Raw genomic sequence first — 18,882 nt, 5'->3', positions numbered from 1 at the left:
ATCTGGGAATTTACAAGTCCCATCGCTGGTGCTGTTTGGTGGTGCAGGGGACAGTGTAGATGATCAGCTAGCAGAGAACAAGTCCATGTGGGGAAATGTGGCTGATTCTGGGGTCCAATGTGGGCAGATGTGTAGGGAACAGGGGAAGAGGACGTTACCAGAACCTCTGCGTTAAGTCCTAGACTCCTGCGAGCCACAGCAGCACACGGCGAATTACAGGAAAGGTAGAAAACAGACTGAGAAGAAGTTGAGCTTTGGGTCTGATCAGTGCTGCTCTGGGCAGCAAAGACAAAAGCCCCCTAGCTTGCAGCACTTTTTATTCAGTACATGGGGAAACATGTAACAAGTGAAAAATGCAGAGTTCAGTACTTTACATTGGGATAAACAAGGTGTAAAAAGACTGGGGGGCAGTGGAAATCTAAGAACAATGAGGAACTATGCAGTTGAAGATTTGGTTCCTCTCTGGCGTCTCCCACAGGTGTGGTCTTGTCCTGGAGCATTACAGCATCCGGGGATCACTGAGGTCTCCTGTCTGGAATGTCGTAGCTGGTCTGTAGGCAGGAAAACTAGACCTACTCAAATGATTTTTCCCTAGAATTATGTAGCATTGCTCCCAACACAGGTGGTGGGGTGGAACCCTGTTGGCACTAAGAAAGGAGGTGTGCATGTCTCCACTGTTGTCTGGGTGTGGTAGAAAGTGTCAAGGCCCAGTGGATTTTGCTGACAAAACCCAGGGTCAAAGAGAACTGAACACTGCTCAAGGAGCCCCAGCGTCCCCAAGGGCACCTCTGTCTCTAAGATGCCCAGTGCTGTCTGGGCCCCCATGACTAACCTGGGCTGTTGGATCTATGGAAAATTAATTTCTCACACCCAGAGAAGCAGTGGCAGGGCCAGCCCTCCTCCTTCCTGGGTTCTCTTGCTCACTTTAGAGTGTGGACCTATTCTAGGGTGGTGAAGGGAGGCTGCCACACTCCAGTGTCTGGGACCTGGTGAGGGTTAGGGTGACCTGATGCGTTGTCTGCCTTGGAAGGACTTGTCCACTCTTACTGAGAGGCTGTCAATAGTTCCACTGTCCTTTTCAGAAGGGCTCAAATTAGTTCCAATCAAATGACTCATCGAATTTTAGGAATTTGTAACATTATGGGATCTTGTGAAGCTCAGGCCACAAAAGGACTTAAAATGTCTAAAGATAATCTCTTTTTCATTTTCCCAATCTTCTTTTAAAATCAAGGAATGAAGCTGCACATAGTGGTACACACATGTAATGCTAGAACTCTTGGAGGCTGAGGCAGGAGCATGAGGAGTTTGAGGCTAGCCTGGGCAACATGGCATCAGAGCCAAAGGCCAGTTGTTAGAAACAGCCATAGAAACATGGATATATACAGGCCAGTGGTGACCCAGGACACCAAACAATGCCTAGCCACAATCAGCCTCTGGTTAGTGCTCACCAAGGCCTACACTGGTTTTCTTTCCAAGAATGCCATAAGGAATGAGGATGGAAGGAACAACAAATTCACTTCAAATGAGGAAGTAAAAATAGCAGGTTTTCTCAAGGGAGAGATGTTTTCATGGGCCTCAGCACTTCCAAAGTCCGAGAAGTGCCAGAGCGTGCCAACACCAGCCTCAAGAAAGATCTGTCCCAACCCAACCTATGGCAGAGACAGGAGAGACACAGATGCCTTCAGTCAGCAGATCCTCACTCCTGGACCAGAGTCTCTAGAGCAGCAAGACCATCTGCCAGTGAGAAAGCCAGGAATATGTATGCTTTTTACACTTCCTTTGGACATAATTTTGTACTTCCTGAAATGATGCAAGAATAGTGCAAAGAATCTCCTTATTAAAATAGTTTTCTAGGGTGATTTTCTAATTCCATTAGCCATCCATGTGTGTAACTTGGCTTTGCACCCTGAAGGTGAGTGTTTCCATCTCAGTGGCTCCTTCAGAGCAGTGCAGACTCCTGGGTAGATAGCTACTCAAAGGTAACAGCTATTATAGTCACCGCCTTGATGTTCAGGTGTTACAGGGCAGCAAGAGCTGTGTGGCTCTCACTTCTCAGACCCTTGTTCTCTGAGCACCATCTGAGCCCCAGAGGTTCATTCTGTGCTCCCTGATACCTGTCTTTTCCCAGCAAGCCCTGTTCCTTTTGGTGGAGCAATGACAATCACCAAGGTGTAAATGGTGTAGGCTGTGCAGAGTAGCTTCAGAAGGGCTAGTGCATGCACTTATTAACTACCATCTAGGACTCCTCAGGAAAGCTGTATGCTGTGAATTAACTGAGAGTACCTTTGGTACAGGTCACAACACCAGCATTGAAGTACTTTTGCCTCCCAAATTGAGCTTGCGTCTGATCATGGCTCTTAAACTTGTTACTGCTTACAGGGATACAGGGGGCTGAGAACTTCCTCAGGATATCAGGTTCCATTCAGCAGAATCCTGGGAGCTGTGCAGGTCAGATAAACTGCCAGGTAAACAAGGAAGAGATGGAGGGACCTGCAGATTAAGAGACTGTGGTGTATTGACTGATTGCAATGGCCAGACCTGGTTCTTGTTTCAAACAGTTTAAAAATGTATGAACCACTGGAAAATTTAAACACTGACTGGATATCTTAATGGTTTTAAAGTATATTTGCCAGATGTTTTAGATGTGATGTTATTTAGTACTACCACATTAAACAAACAAACAAACGAAAAAGCCCTTATCATTTAGAGAAAAATTCTGAAGTGTTTGCGCATGAAGCAGAAGGAGGTATAGAATTTAACTCACTCTCCACCCTGGTTGGCTGGCAGGTGGGCTGATGCAGGCAAATCAGGGACAGCACAGAGTGTTGAGCAGGTGACAAGTGCTGGGCAGAGTGACTGTTCTCTCCTCTTCTGATTCCATTTCCAGAATGCTTGTGCGTTCCATAAGTGGAAGCACCAAGCCGAGCTGCACCATGAGCAGACAGGCACAAGCACACGCATGGGTGACCTGCTGTGATCTGTGATAGTGTAGATGAGCTCCACCATGAGGACACATGCACACAATCATGGCTGATCTGTGGTGTTCTGTGATGCTGGCTATCCTACAGTACATGGGGTGGTAGATTTTAGGGGGTGCATCCTGTCTTTGCATAGCACATTTCAGATGAGAAGTCCAATAAGATCCCAACAAGCAAATTAAACAGGGTGGAGACAGAGCTGTTTAGATGAGAAGTTTGTTACCAGAGAGTATTCGGTCTCGTTCTAGGCTCTTCTATGTGCTAGCTCTGCACTGGTAACAGCCCACACTGCTGAGCCTATGATAGAGAGATAGCATAGCAAGTATCTCTATGCTGGGTGAAGGTCCTTCTCCCTGTTGTCCCCGAAGGGTGCATTACAAGCATTCATCTGTGCACGCTGCTCAACTGACACTAGTTAATGGCTTCTGACCACCCTAGCACAAAATTTAAAATCCTTAACTTGGTCTCCCAGGCCCTTGCGTAATCTGGCTCCTGATGTCCTTGCAGCCCCATTCTCTGTTATTCTCCCTCTTGACCCTTTAGCTCTTGGCTCCTGCCTTACCGGCTGTGGGCAGCATGGCTCTCTGCCAAGCCCCCAGCTCTGGGACTTTGCACATAACCCTCTGTCTCCCTGGAATGGTGTGTTCTGTTGTCACTCTGGTCAACTTTTCCACGAAAATGTCTTGCAGTCTGGAAGCCTTCCTGGACATTTGATCTTGGTCAATGTTTTGAACCATAACATGAATCCACATACAGAGATTATCTAAGCAGATGATCACACTATTTTGTTTTCATTCTAACTAGTTACCTAGACACAACCCAAGGGTATGGTGAGTGTGTTTGCTTGGTATAAGGTGAATACAGTCATGCAGTTAGTGCAGTCTCAGTCTACGAACTTTATAGAAAGGACAGGGAAGGTAGATGGTTTTCCCCAGGTGTATCTGTGCCTAGAGATGCACAGTAACATGGGTCAACTGAGCACACAGGGCTCAAATGCCAAGTGCTGGGAGCAATGTCTCCTACTGCAAGTATGAGATGCAAAAATTGCTTTGAAATTTCAGGCATTTGTCATTTGGAAGCAATTCAGAGATAACTATTTAAAGAGGATATGTGTCAGTGCAGAGGATTATCATTTTTTCCCAGAACAATTACGGTTTACATTTATTTGTTCAAATAAATGAACATTTCGATTTTAGAGAAAACTGACCTGCCTCACTTTTTTGATTGGCAGGGGCAAAGGAACATTATTGTCTGCTTCTGTTAATAAGCCTTGAAAAGAAATATGCTTTCTTAATTATCCTTCTTGTTAGGGAACATCCACTGCTCTATCTTCTAAAGATTTTAGTTTTAATAGGAATTAGAGTGGGGCAATTGAAGCAATTGGAAAGCAGGCTTGTTCCACAGTATCTCCCACCACACGGACCATAATCTTTCTCTTCAGGGAGGGCCAACAAGATTCAGTCACTGCTTACATGCTGAAAAGGACACTGTCAGCCTAAGAGGAGACAGGGCAGAATACAGTCCAGACCTCCAGCTTCGAAGGAGGGAGACTGTGGTCCATGACCATCAAAGAGCAGGTCTGTGCTGTCTGTGACCATGAGGAGGGCAGATCTGCTGTCCATGACCACCGGGAGGGCAGATCTTGTGTTGTTCATGACCATCAAGAGGGCAGATGAACTCACAAAATGGTAGAATGGGGCAGACACTCAATGGGGAGGCATGGTGGCCTGGGGTGGCCCTTCAGAGTGTCTGGGCTGTCTGTGTCCACAGACCACAGCTTTTACCTCTGCACCATGATTCCCATACTGACCAAACTTTGGTTATCATTAAAGATGACTTGAGCTGGGCTTGGTGGAGCATGCTTGTAACAATTCTGACAGTCGGGAGGTGAGTTCAAGGCCAGCCTGAAATACTAGGGAGACTGTCTCAAAATCAGCAACAACAACAAAAGCTAAAAAACAAAAAAACTTGTGCTTTTAATGCTTGCACTTTGAAGTCCTGAACACTTTATGAAACCTTGAGGGTTTAGTGATTCCTTCCTTTAACTGGGTATTATACATTTGACTAATACGACTACTTTTCAGAGATGGGATCAGAATTGTGACTTTCCAGCCTGTGGCCACCTGGTTTGGCTCCAGGTGATAGCAGGATGGACATTCCAGACCTCGAGCAGAGCAAACATACATAGTACTCGAACCAGATGACCAGGGACGCTCCCATTTTATTTTATATTTTATTATTTATTTATTGAATATGAAAACAAATTAAACCTCTGTATACAAAGGTAAGCATACCTGTATAGTAAGCTGATATGAAAAAAGAAGTTACAAAAAGTGTTACTAAAATTGATGCACTTAAGTCTTACAAAAATACTGCAAATGCAATAAAGCTGTTCATCCCTGATTTTTCTCCTTTGGTTGTTAGAGTTGAGATATAGATTTAAAATGGCTAGAATTTTTTCTCTTAAGAAGTGATATATGCCAGGCATTGTGGCTAATGCCTGTAATACCAGCCCCCTGGAGGCTAAGACAGGATGATTGTCATGAGTTCAAGGCCAGTCTGGGCTACACAGAGAGACTTTGTCTCCAAAAAAAAAAAAAAAGGGATATATCAAATTCCTATACAGGATAATGAGCAAAATGTAGAAAGAGAAAAATAATGTATAAGACAGATAAAAACATTGCTCTTGAGGGACAATCACAATCCAAATATAGTATGAGTTTTATCAAAGTACTTTATCTTTAAACTAGATCATATGTACATCCCCAGCTCCAAGTTTTTGTCAATAAGAATAAAATGCAGCAAACTAATGAGCCCAGTCTTCCATTCTTTTAAAGAGACTTAACTTGAGACCACGATTAAACCTTGCATAGTTTTAAATGTGGGAGGGACAAATAGGGAAACAACTTTTTCTGTCCAGTTGGTCCTAATGAGCAGAACACAATGCCATAGATAATTCAGTAGGTGTGAGTGGTGTGCCAAGTAATTATATTCAGAGGCTATTTTGCTTTTCTGCGGGTTTCAGGGAGAGTTCTTTAATGCATTTCTCATTCTGAGGAACCATCCAGGTAATTCTGCTACATTCTCAGATCTGAATGGCGAGATTCCAGTTGGCAGCTTGTGCACCTCGGGATGGGGAGTGAAGTTCAGAGCTGTGAAGGACTGGTGTTCACAAGCGGGAGCTTCTGGCTGCCTCTGCTCTTGATGCCACAGTTTGACCCCACATTGCCCTTCCTGAGCAGAGGGCCTTTGCAGTCTGCCTCTGCAGATGGATGGTTCCTTCTGACAAACCAGTGTAGCCTCAGAGGCTGGACTCCAGGCCTATTCGACTTGCTCTGTCTTTGTGCGAGTGTCTGTGCCTCAGGCTCCTCCACCACCAGCTCTTCCGGTGTTTTCCCTCTGGGACAGGGAGGCTGAGCACCTTTGCACGTACATGGTGATGGTGATGAAGCGAGGGGTCCCTGGTTAGGGGTGCATCCACAGGCAGATCCCAGTTGCTGTTGATGCTCTCCCTGTTCCAGTGCCACTCAGATCCACCTGTGCTGCTCCCTGAGCTCCTCCAGAGTCTGCATGTCCTTGTCCACCACTTCGGCTGTGTCCTGGGTTTGGGGCCAGTCACGGGGGTCAGTGGTGGGGAACCTCTGGGGAGCAGATGATGAAAACAAGTGGAAGGGGGTCCCTGTGGCAGTGAACAAGGGGTGTTGGGGGCACTGGAGAGCGTCACTACCCTGAGAACCATGGAGCACATCCACATCTCAGTGCACTGCCATGTTGGACTACCAGAAATGGACTGTGATAAAGACTGCACCCTTCTGGACTTCACCCTCAGCACTCAGAAGTTAGAAGTGAGGTAAATGGCAAACACATCCTTCAGCTGACATTAGTGTGGAACCAAACATCCTCCACACATCTGGAATTCCTCTGGGAGTAGTTATATTAAAACCTGGGTAGTTTACCAATTTCCAGAGAACATGAGTAACACTTTTTTGTTTTTCTAAGTAACAGTTTTATTCGGTCGTATTTCTCTAACTTCTGTTTCTCCATCAGCATCATCTTTTCCATCATAGAGTACAAGCCCTGAATTCTCCAACTCAACCTCTTTGAGCCACCTTGGTGGGAATCCTAGCTAGGACACCCACTAGATAAAAGGGGAAAGACTCGTCTTTATAACACCCAATGTGTCTTGAATTTCCTCACTAATCACTCTTGGCTTGAAACTTTGAAATCTTTCTTCTGTATGGGACTGCTGCTGAAAATTCTGATTGTTCACTTCATCGCAGGCCTCCATATAGTCTTTTCACTTATTCAAGCAGCTTTCAGAGGAATTGGGCAATCTTCCATTTGATGTTCTTCAGAGGCATAGATGAAACAGTGAGGATTTGGACTTTATGCCTTTACTTGTATTTCCTGTCCTTCTAGAGAAACAATGTGGCTAAAGACTTGCTGGTACTCATCCTTTGGTAAGCTAAGCTTTCTCATTTACTAGTGGTTACCCCACTCTTTCAAGACAAAAATTAGCAAAATACAGGACATTTCCTACAGAACTAAAATCTTCCTTGTTCTTCCAATGGTACAAGATTCTTCTACTTTATGATCCTTTTCTAACACAGTACTAAACGGCTGGGTCATTATTAAAGAAAGTCTCTTTCACATAATTTTTCTGCTGTTCCTCAAATCTTTTTACTAAATTTGATACAAATTCCTCTATTTCTTGATGATATAGCTTTGAGATAACATTGTTCACAGATAGAATCTGTAAGCCAGGTGTAGTTGTGCACACCTGTACTCTCAGCCCTCTCATGCTGAGGCAGGAGGTTCACTGTGAGTTCAAGGGCAGCCTGGATTACATAATGAGTTCAAGGCCAGCTTAAACTACATAACCAGATTTTGCCTAAAAAAAAAACCCAAACAACCAACCAAACAAACAAAAAAGAAAAACAAAACCAAAAAACTCTCCGAAATAGAGTCTGTAACAAGAGTCCATCTAATTTAGTATTGTCCACCAGTATTTGATTTGGTCAAGTCAGTCTTTAGTTTTCTCCATGTGAAGGTGCTTGATGGTTTCCACATACTGCCAAAGACACCCCTGCATCTTTGTCACCCTTGAAGCACGTGTAAACATGCTCTGGAGTTAACTCCTCTGGAGATCAAATGCCTCGAACAGATCCAGGTCTCCAGCACTTTTGTGCCATTTTGTACTGTGGGGAAGATTTGAGTAACACTGTCACATTAGAGGAGGAAAGCTGAGATCTCCTGCCTCTGATGAGATGAGTGGTGTCTCCAGGTTCCTTTCCCCTTGCTGCCCTGAGGAGTGGAGGAAGGGTGGAAGAGAGGGAGAGGAGAGGGAAGGAGAGAAGACCCGCTCAGTTCTTTTCACCTCTGATCCTCCCACCTCTCATTTCTGAGGCAGTGCTTGATGGCCTCCTGGCAGGTGATGAATGCTTTCAGATATGAATCGACTGTGTATTTGCAGCATGTGTGTGCACACATGTATGTGGTGTGTCTCTTTGAGTGTGAGTCCATGTGAGTGTACAGGATGCAGGTACACCTGTATTTGTTCAACACTTCCTCAGTGTCCTATGCTGGTCTGTGCAACAAGGTAATGGCTTCCTGAGATCTATGTCTGTCCTGAAGGGGAATGGGGAGAGACATGTACACTGCTGCCAATCACAGGGTCAGCCCTTCTTCCTTGGAAGCACAGAGGGCTATGCCTCCCCCAATGTGGGATTTCAAGTGATCCTCTGGTTTCCCTGGCCAAGGGCCAGGAGAGGAAGGGACATGGGCACCCAGGCCAGAGCACAGTGTGTCCTGGGCTCTCTCTTCTCTTCTCTTCTCTTCTCTTCTCTTCTCTTCTCTTCTCTTCTCTTCTGGCATTCCCTTGATCTTTTGCTTTGGGACTTCACCAAGACCTACAAAAAGAACTTGACTTTAAAATTTGCCATTCAAACCAACAAAAATAGAATTGCCCAATATTTATAATATGGCTGGCAAAAATCTCAGTTGGAGAAAGATTGTTATATGCTATTCTTTAACTGTAGCCTAACATATTTTTTCATCCTCCTGTTAAGACATTTAGATTATTTCCAAATATTGGCAATCTAACGATATCTCACTGAACACACATGTACTCAAATCATCAATTGCCTCTTACTTTTCATTACAATAGAAGTGGACTTATTTTATCAAAAGGAATAAACATTTTTAAGATCTGTGATCTATAATTATGAACTCTCAACAGAAAATTTACACCAATTTATAATCCTACCAGCTATTCTTCACCAAAATATATTCTGATTTAAAAATTCACTTGCCAATTTGATAAGTGAAAATAGTGTATCAAAATTATTTTAATTTTATTTGACAGTGGCTGGAGACCTTCCTGACTGCTTAGCTGGTGTCTTCCCAGGGGTTCACTGGAGGAACAGATTTAATATTATATGCAATGTATATAGGGGCATACAATGGCCACCTGTGGAACCAGGGGTGGAAGAATTCAAAATGGCCATCAGTGTGCCAAAGAGCTGGAGGATCCAGTCAAAGGTTGAAGGCCTGGAGCTCACTGCAGAGCCTAGTGTAAGTCTGTGTTAGAAAGCCGAAGAGTCTGTGTTAGAAGGTTAAGGAACCTGCACTGGAAGCCTGAAGGAACTGGAAATCAATGTCCAAAGGCAATGAGGAAGACTGGAGCTCTTCTGAAGAAGCAAAGAGAAGATTTCCTTCTTTCTCTTTTTATTTGGTCTAGGCTACAAGTCTATTGGTTGGTGACACCCACACCTAGGTGGCTCTTTCCTCTTCAGTTTTTGGTCTAGGTGTTAATCATCCAGAGATACACCCAGAACCGTGTTCCACTAGTCCACCAAAGTTGACATATCACAATTAATGACCACAAGTTCGTAACACACTTCTTATGAGGCACAGAAAAGCTGAATCTTTCTATGCTTAGGCAGAGGCTGGGGTCTCGTTCAAGCTCTGCTCCTGCTCCCAAGGCTGGCTAGGTCCAATGAGCAGCTCCCCGGAAGAGGGGCTGTCCTTCACATCCTTCCACAGACCCTCTCAGGTGGTTTAGAAACAGTGTATTTGGGCCTTTCTTTATTTCTAGTTTTGTTTTTATTTTTAAAATCAATGTTATTTGAGGCATGATCTATATACAGAAAGATGAACAGATGGTAAGCATGCAGAGGGATGGGTTTTGGGAAATGTATAGACTTATGAGACCCACTCCATGGTCAGGGCGGCTGAAATCACACTTGAAGCCTCGAGACAGGCTCCTGCTGTCCATGTGATCACAGATGTAACCTTCTTGGCCACCTGTTGAAGTTCACATGTGTGGCAGAATTGTTCTATGAACTCCAAAGAGGAGGACAAGTGACAGGGAACCTCCCTCCTCATCTTTGTTCACTTGGGAAGGTGGGACCTGGCTTCTCCACAGTCTATCTCCTGTGAGTGTCACAGGCCTACTCAGCTTCTGCAGGAGAAACCCCCTTGCAGAGGCTATTGGCTTCCATCTTTTTCTACCCTCTCTTCCTGAGCCCTGGAGTCTACTGATTTCACACTTATTGGTCTCTTCTGCTTTTTCTAGGCTGTGCATGATGGGGGATGGTCCAGGGCCACTTGCTGGTGTGCAGGCTCCCACTTGCTTAGAAGTGGAAGGCCAGGGTTGGTGCAGCTGGGAGTGGCTCCCCAACAGCTTTGAAGAAGGATCAAAAAGCAGTCACTATGGCTCTCCCCACCACTGCTACTTATTTGTGTGATTAAACTGTCACCATCAACTGACACCTAGAATGGGGAGTTGGGGTAATTAGGGACCAGGCGGGGAGGGAGACTCGGGTACTGAGAGGTTGAGGGTGTGACTTGGGCTCAGGGGCCTCGTGCATGTAGCCACAGTGACACACAGGACCCATATGTGTAAACTTGCTCCTGTCCTACCTGTCTTCAAAATACAGGTTCTAGACAAAAATATAAAATTACTTACTTCAGCACAAACCAGTCATCATTCTGGGCACAATTTCTAGCATTTCCTTTTCCCCTTGCTGCCTCTCCCTTCCCTGCCTGCTCTAACCCCCCCACCCCACCCCCATGTGAGTCACAAAGACCATCTGGCTGGAGGAAGTGCTGGGTCCTGACTCATTTCACCTTAAGTTTAGATCCCAGCCCCGTGCCCACTCCTGCTCGAGGGTGGTGCTTGTCAGTGAGCACTGTGGGCAGCCAGGGCTCGTGGAAAGCCCAGGAGGCTGGGCACCTTGGTGGAAATGCTTGTGGCCACTCAGAATCCCTGTAGCTCATGACAGGGGTTGTTCTGGGAGCTCAGGCTGAGGTTCCACCTTCTCCCTGAGGCTCCTGGGAGTCCCATCAGGCCCCAGCATGGCACCTCACAGAGACACACTTGGATGGCCTCAGCCCTGGCTGGAACACTCCTTTGGCCAGGCCTGTTTCTCCACCAAAAGTCAGGCTAGAGGCCACCTGAGCTTAGCCTGCAGAGTGCAGAGTCATTTGCTGAAAAAGTAAGTGGACAAATGAAGTCTCCTAGACGTGGGCAACAGAGTTTGTAGACAAGTGGAGTCAGCACTGTGCACTGTCACTGAACAGGAAATTGGGACAGGTGTGTCCCTACCAGAGTTGGGATGCAGTTTATTCAGCAGTCACTCATGACCCAGTCACTTGTTCTTGAGGACAAAGGGAAGTGAACTTGCAGTGCCATCCTTGCTGCAGTTTTGGGCAGAAGAGAGGTGACTGCTGTTCCTCCTCAGCTTAGCAGGAGGTAGAGGGCCATTGGGTGGGGCTGAGGCATTTGCACCACATCAAGGCATTGATGGCACTTGTGGCCAGCACTGCTGCATTGCTCACCTCCAAGGAGGAGCTGGGAGGATCTGATGGAGGCCACACTTTCATCAGGTTCATCTACAGAGACTGTGCAGGCCCTGGTCCATCCCACTCCTAACCTTGTTGCCCCAAACTGAATACCTGCTCCCATACTATTTCTACCAGACATGAGGGAGAACAATGACAGCCTCTTACAAATCTTGAAACGATTTCTAATGTGTGACTGCATGCTAGCTCCATAGATTCTATACTTTCGGAGCTCTTGGATGCCAAGTAGGCACTCATCAGTAGTGCTGCTCAGGCCTGACAGCAGAGCGTGCACCTATCAGGTGTTGTTAGCTTCCTTGCCTCTGCTTTGCTTGTTACCCACCCTCGTGAGGTTTCTGGGCCTCTCAGGCAGAGTGTGTGCCACCCTCCCATCTGCACCTATGGGCCCTGAGAAGGCACCACAGGTGGCACACATCACATGGCTTCATGATCATGAGCTCCTCTGTCAGCCGTGGCCTCTGGTGCTGACTCTGGTGTCAGCAGTTGTAGGGCATCAGAAGGAGAGGCACAGTCTACTTCGGGGATGAGGGCCCCACCCTCTGCTGCCTGACACTGGCCCTTCTGTTGCCTACAGCAGTGTGGCACTGACTTTCATGTGCTCAGCTCTGAGCATCTGCAGGTGAGTCTTCACCAGGTCCTTACTCCCAGCACTTCTGCTGTGTGGGTCTTGCAAGGCCTGAGTTTATTGGCCTCACTGAGAGCTCGCTGGTGATTGCCACTGCACGGAGAACTTCAAGGCCTATTTTTTTGTTACTGTAATTATAGAAAAACCTGAGGCAGAGTAAATTTATTAAAAAGAGAGATTTATATGACTCATGGTTTTGGAGGTCAAGGTCAGAGCCATATCTGGTGATGGACATATATTTTTCTTTTTGAAACAGGGTCTCCCTATGTAGTTCAGGCTGGCCTCAAACTCACGATGATCCTCCTGCTCCAGCCTCCTGATTGCTGGGATTACAGGTATGCACCACAACACCTGGCACTTTGTTTTTCTTTTCTTTTCTTGATGTGTGTTTCTTTTTTGAGATAGTCTCTTGCTATATAGCCTAGGCTGGCCTTGAACTTCTCATCATTTTGCCTAGCCTCCCCCTGTGTTCTAGGCTTATAGGCATGTCTCCTGAGTACCTTCTTGCTGGAAAAATACAGATGAGAGACTCTGTTTCTGGCCACCACATCCATAGTCCAGAACCCTAAAGGACTGTAACCCAAGTTCAGGGATGGGAGAAGAAGTGACTGGACAAGGGGGCAGAAATGAGTCCATTTTGAGATCAGTAAAACTTTATGTGGCTCAATAGTGTATAGAGAAAAACAACCCCAAGATACTCACATCCTAACCCTTGAGCCCTTGAACATGTTACCTTATGTGGCAACAGGACTTTGTAGATGTCATTAAGTTGAAGATCTTGAGATGGGGCCTGCCCGGATCCTCCTGGTGGCCCTGTGTAGTCACAAGGGGCTTGGAGGAACAAGGGCCAGAGAGGCAGACTGATGCATGAGGACAGAAGCAGGGCTGGGTCTCAGGCTGGAGAAGGCTGCGAGTGAGTTAAGGTGCTCGGCCTCTAGCAGCCAAAGGCAGAGGCAGGTCCTGCTCAGAGCCTCCAGGAGGCACCAGCCCTGCACACCTGGACTCTGATTCCAGGAGACCATGTGGGATTTCTGGCCTACAGAACACTTGGTGGATGGTTTGTGTTGCTTGGTGCCATAGTTGTGATGATGGGTCACAGAAGCAAGGGACTGATAGAGATGGCATGTAGGGACTGCAGGGGGCTGGTCCTTATCCAGTGTATCACAGCAAGCTGTTGCTGATGTCAGAAGCTTGGCCATGGAGCTGTGCTTCCTGCTGTCTTGGACACTCTCATTCCAGACCTCCCTGAACTAGAAAACAGACTGAGGCTCAGTGTGTGCCCTGCTGATGCTTTTTCCTTCCGGAGGTGGCCCCAGCAGTGCTCACTGTGAGTATCGTGGGGGCCAGTTCTGCTGCAGAAGCACTGGGGCCCTTTGTCTCAGTCAACTGTGCCCAGAGCCCAGGCATTTCTCAGGAAAAATGTGTGATTCCCTCCAAAATGCCAGTAGAACATCATCCATGGGAATAAATGACAGGTGCAGGGAGCAGCTGCTGCTGATTCACAACTCTCTGTTTCTTTGAGATAGGTTTTCTGTGGGGAAACCAAGGATTTTGAGAAGTGTTTTGCTCTGCAAATCAGTGGCTCTTTCTTGACTTTTCTTGTTGCAGCAACAACTTTGATGTTTGTCAGCTGAGTCCAGAGGCCATGGAGCTGGGCAGTGGCAAATTAGAGGGAAAACCGCAGCCACTAACCCCTGCAGTTGCTTTTAAGTAGCATTTGGTCCTTGTTGGAATCATCATCCTGGGATGAGTTGTTGACTCCTTTGCAACCTGGGCTGTGACAGGCTCTCAGGGGAGTGTAAATTGTGCAAATGTCACAAGGCATCACATGGGGTGGATAAGAGTCAAGGGTTGGGTCCGGACTCTGATGGATGATGGCCTTGCCTCCTGACCTGCGATCAGGCAGCATTCCCAGCATTGCTGGGGGCTGTCCTGTGAGCAAGCCACAACATACCGCAGCTCCTGGGCTGCTCGTGGTGCTCGCCTCACTCACTCTACAAATATTTATTGAATTACTTGGGCTGGGCCTGTGCTTGCTCACTGTGGAGCATTTATGGCTCACAGACAGATGTGCAGTGTGACTATTCCCTGCACACAAGATAAAGTGAGGCCCTGTGTTTGCAAACTTCAATCTGCACCATCAGCAGGGTTTGGGGGCCCCACACCACTCAGACATGAGCTGCCAGACACCAAGAACTTGCGCTCTCCATTTTCACTCATGCTTTGCATCTGCTGAAATGTCTGACTTGTCAGTGAAGCTGTTTTTCAAGTGAGAGGATGGCAAATGTCTTCACCTACTACAGGCCACCATGGTCAGATACAGGCCTTGGGACTTGAGTGCCAGTGAAGGGTCAGCCTTGTTCTCTCAGCATCCACAACAGTAAGTGCTGCGTGATCAACTGTCATGCTGGGCCTCGAGGGTCAGAGATGGTAACAAGCATTGTCGGGGTCAAAAAGTGTGTCACCTTCAGGAAATAAGAACATGCTTCTTGGAAGTCATTCTCTACCTATCACACCCCTGGTCTCAGCCATAATCTTTTACTGCCCTGCTCTTCACATGGGCTGCCTGCAAGGTGGTCTCCATGTCCTGCAGGCAATAGCTGGCAGATTCTTCAACTCTGGACTCTCTTGACTTCTTGGTAGGAAGAATGAGAGTCTGAGGGTCAGGGATTTAGCTCAGTGGTTTAACTGCCTGCTGCACAAGTGCAAGGACCAGAGTTCGATCCCTGGTACCAAAAAAAAAAAAAAAGAATGAGAGTCTGGTCTTTTCCCACTGTTTATTTACCCAAAGTAAGGTGGGAAACTTTCCAGTTAATTCAAGCAACCAGCTCTGAGGCTGCCATGAAGTATATGTGTTGCCTCAGGAGCCTGCTGGGTGGTGGGCTGGGGCAGTAGAAATTCATTCTGTTACCATTCTAGAGACCAGAAGCCTGAGATCAGGGGTAGGGGAGGATTGGTGCCAGTCCCTCACAGCATCTGAAGAGGTTGAAATCTTGGTCTTCCTTGGCTTGTGGATGCACAAGCCCCATCCTCTGCCTCCACCTTCACAGACCTTCCCCTGTAGGTCTCTTCTCTTTTTATAGGGACCTAATTGCTGGATCTAGGGCCAAGTTTAGTCCAGTGTAGTTTCCTCTCCCTCCTTAACTAACTGCTGAGACCTTGTTTCCAACAAGATCCCTGATGAGTTGCAGGGTAGACATGACATTTGGGGAACACAATCCAACCCACACTGGCACTTTCACTGTCAGTCAACTGGACCTTTCAAAGCATGTCTGAGGCAGGTTTTCTTTCCTTCAGTGAGCATTTTCCAAGGCCTGGTTTGGTTGGAGCACTGGAATGAGGTTGAAGGTGGGACTCCTGAACTGGGATGCAACAATGATCCTGGGGCCAACCGACATTCCAGGACAGTCGGTGCGAGAGGACATACATGTTCTAGACCAGAAACCAGGCGTGCACCAGCATGCAGGGGTCATGGGTTTTACTGGCATCACACTGACAGAGGCACAGCCTCTTCTACTGTGCCTGCAGGGGCCAGGGGAAACTGCAGTCCCCAGGGAGAGCTGACACTGTGCCTGGCCCTCTGTCACTAGGATTGAAGCAGTAGGGAAGAAGAGGGTCACCTGCCTCCCAGTGTAGAAAAGTCCAGTCCACAGTTTTCCCCATCCCTGCCTGACAAACAGGATTTTAAAACCCTTTATCTGGGGACAAACAGAAAGTGTGTGCTTGTGGTGAATAATTTAAGCTGATATTCTGGCCAGCTGTTAAGGGACACATGCAAAAAAAAAAAAAGCCAGTGACATCTGGTTGGCATTGATGTTTTGTGACAGAAGTATTTTTTCCCTAGGGGTATTTTCTAAGACACTGCAACCTAAGGTCCCTGGTCTCCTCTTCTTTAGCCTCTTTGGCCTTCAGCTTCCAATCTCTGACCTTTTTGAAAAACAGAAAGGAAGATTATCACAGTGTCCAGAGCAACTGTAGCCCAAATCCCAGCCACAGGACTGGACACAGTGGCATCATGTCAGCTCCGACAAAACTTGACAAGGAGCAAATTCATATGACTTCAATTCGGACTCCTCAGGCCAGGACTGAGCTGGGGAGATGCTCTGTCCTGCCTACTCCATGGCCTGGGCTCCACCTCCTTTCTAGCCTCCTGTGCTCTGGAGCTCTAGGATTTGATCCTTACCCGAGTAAGCAACGCCTGGTGAATTCTCATGTTTTCTCTGTCCAGCTTTTTGGTCTGATTGTCCCAAGAATTCTAACAAAATGGGCTGGTTTAGGAGAGAAGTTGAGGCAAGGACTTCGTTTCCAGACTGGGCTGCCCTTCTGGGGGCCAAGGCCACCTGAGTGTTCCTGCCCTACTGTGGAGGCCTTTGGTGAGGGTGCGGACACTTCAGGGATCCCCTCCTGTGTCTGTTCAATTTCTGCATGAAGGGTGCCCCACCCAGCAGGAGAGGGTGTGGGAGGATATCAGGGGGGCAACTGAGGCCACGTTCACTTCATCAGGTCTCCCAGTCACCCTGGCTACCTAGTCGGCCGTGTTTCTGCTGCACGGAGCTGAGTGTCCTGCAGTTCTGCAGCAAGGAGCAGCCACAGGGCAGCATCCTATGTGGAGGGAGCCCTCCTGCTTCCTCTAGCTCAGTGCATAGCAAATCCCATAGATAATCCAGCTGGAATGGAAATGCAGGAAATAGGTTCTCCCCTGAGGTCAACCCAAGGCCAACCAAGTCCCAGAGGCCTGACTTCAAGGGAGGGAAAGACCAGCCCAGTCTGACTTGCCAGCAACTCAGTGGCAGCGATTGTGACATTGTCCAGAACCTACACACATAGGCCTCACTGTGTGGCCTCGGTGGGACTGCGGGGATGGCGAGGGAGTCACTTCCTCACAGGGGCACCTCCTATGAGTGACCAAGGTGAAGGGGGGAGCCTGCAAAGTTGAATTCACCTGTGGTTCCCATCATGCTGGCGCCTTGGTCTTGAGCACACTGTCACTTCTTTTGCAGGCCCCTCTACAATGTCCCGATGAGGTTCTAGAAGTGAAAGCCACTTTGTGTGGGTGAGTGTGGTATGATTGGGCTTAGATCCCTGAAAAAAGTCCTGATTCCTCCTCACAACAGAGTGTCAGGGTATCAGGGAAGCTTAAAACATGTGGGGGCGGGGATTTAGCTCAGTGGTGCCACTGCCTGTCTCACAAGCTCAAGGTCCTGAGTTTGATCCCCAGTACCAACAAAACAGGGCCGGGGATGTAGCTCAGTGGTTTCACCGCCTGCTGTGCAAACGCAAGCACAAGGACCCAAGTTTGATTCCCTGTACCAAGAAAACAAACAAACAAAAAACAAACAACCAGAGTAAAAAACAAAATACAAAAACATGCATGCAGCTGAAGCCCAGAGAGGTCATGGGCCTGGCTTAAGGTCACAGAGCAGTGGTGGCACGGGGACTCATACTCGGATCCTCCAACTGTCCCTCCGAGGTGTTTCCCTTATTCTGAGGAAACATCACTGAGAAGGTGCACATGGTACATGTGGATGAAGATAGACTTCTGTGACCGGCACACGGCCTCCTCCACTGCTGCAGGGACTGCTGTGCACTCACTGGTGGCCATGGTTCCATGTGCTCTGTGAGGACCCTTTGTCTGCACCACTTAGTCCTTGTTGCTGGAAAGTTTGCTGCTGTCAGTGCTGTGGGTTTGGGGTCTGCTGCTGATTCAAAACTGCTGTAAAGATGTGGTATCCTGCAGACAGGGCTGTGGGGCAGAGGAGCAGGTCCATGCTCAGGAGGCCTGGGTCGGCTTCAAGTTGAACAGGGAGAAATGTCTTCTTTTAAGGAAAAGAAAGCCACAGGTTCTCATGTCTGCAGCCCCTGCCTATGTGGAGGCCTAGTGTGTGCACACTGGTGCATGCAGAGCAGGTTCCGGGTCTGTCCTTGTTCTTCTCCAACCTGGGCCCACAGGACTCAGATGTTCTTTGGAGATGCGTGGCCCAGTGTTCCTGAGCACAGCTCCCACTGCTCTGTGCTGGCAGCAGACATCTCAACAGGCTGTGTGGTGGGCTGCAGCAGTGTGGACGCCTGTACTGCCTTCCTGGCTGCCTGAGCTGGTGCAAATCCAGGGGCACTGTCCTGCCTTACTTGGGCTCTTGAGAATCCAAGACAGATGAGTTAATGTTGTATGGTTTTTGGCCTCTTCTTCAGATGATCATGATGTGGACTGAGGAGGGAATAACCATCTCCCTCCATTCCTCTTGGGGTCTACGTGGCTGGAGTGAGCGGCCCCCTGGTCCAGCCCTACTCTTCCTGTGGGGTCTGGACAACCTGTGTGGTAGGAACCTGACTCTCCCATCAGAGGTCGTTATGACACATACAGCAGCAGTAGTCACATCTTTGTTTTGCTTTACCTTTTATAAATCATGCATGGAT

The 18,882-nt window shown here is 47.6% G+C and overlaps 2 pseudogenes; both read right to left on the bottom strand.

Moving 5' to 3' along the window:
* Positions 1-4,446: 4,446 nt before the first annotated feature.
* On the bottom strand, positions 4,447-6,717 carry LOC147822587 (zinc finger CCHC domain-containing protein 8 pseudogene; annotated as a pseudogene).
* Positions 6,718-6,810: 93 nt separating this feature from the next.
* Positions 6,811-18,070, bottom strand: LOC101708765 (zinc finger CCHC domain-containing protein 8 pseudogene; annotated as a pseudogene).
* Positions 18,071-18,882: the final 812 nt, after the last annotated feature.

The sequence above is a fragment of the Heterocephalus glaber genome, unplaced genomic scaffold (genome assembly GCF_053883595.1).
Source record: "Heterocephalus glaber isolate CG9 unplaced genomic scaffold, H.glaber_assembly_v1.0 deba00001610, whole genome shotgun sequence".
NCBI classification, from domain to species: Eukaryota; Metazoa; Chordata; class Mammalia; order Rodentia; family Bathyergidae; genus Heterocephalus; species Heterocephalus glaber.
Note: the sequence above shows the minus strand (reverse complement) of the source record. Positions and strands in the feature narration are given on the sequence as shown.